Source organism: Cicer arietinum, chromosome 3 (genome assembly GCF_000331145.2).
Source record: "Cicer arietinum cultivar CDC Frontier isolate Library 1 chromosome 3, Cicar.CDCFrontier_v2.0, whole genome shotgun sequence".
NCBI lineage: Eukaryota > Viridiplantae > Streptophyta > Magnoliopsida > Fabales > Fabaceae > Cicer > Cicer arietinum.
The window spans coordinates 3,115,511-3,116,030 of record NC_021162.2 but is presented as its reverse complement, the minus strand read 5'-3'; positions in this window follow the sequence as shown (position 1 = coordinate 3,116,030).

The window sequence follows — 520 nt, the reverse complement described above, 5'->3', positions numbered from 1 at the left end:
AGAATTTAATGCCTTATGGGTGAAATGGTAATTTTAATAAATATCTAGATATTTGGAGATATTTTTTAAAAGTAATTAATATATATAAATATATATATGTATGTTTGTGTGGAGGGAAAAGGGAAGGAATTAGAAAGAAAAGAAAAAGGAAGAAAGGAAAACCAAAAGAAAACTGAAAAGCATTTTCCTCTCTCCCTGTCTCGCGCGCTCATCTCCCTCCTTCCTCAATTTTTCGTTTTCTTTGCTTCCTTTAAGTTCGAGAATTGAAACCCAAGGCTAGTGGGTGATAAAGATCAAGTTCCCAACTCCTTCCTCCTTCTCGGATTCGAAAACGAAGTTAGGGATTTCAAAACCGTCAAACACAAACCTCCCCGTTTCATCTAGATCTAAGCTTCGTTTCACGAAGAGATAGAAGGGAAAGTTGCTCACTACCACGCTACGGTGCTAGGGAACCAACTTGGAGGCGACGTTGCGAGCGGAGATTTTTACCGGATTTACTCGCGGTACCGTAATCGAACGT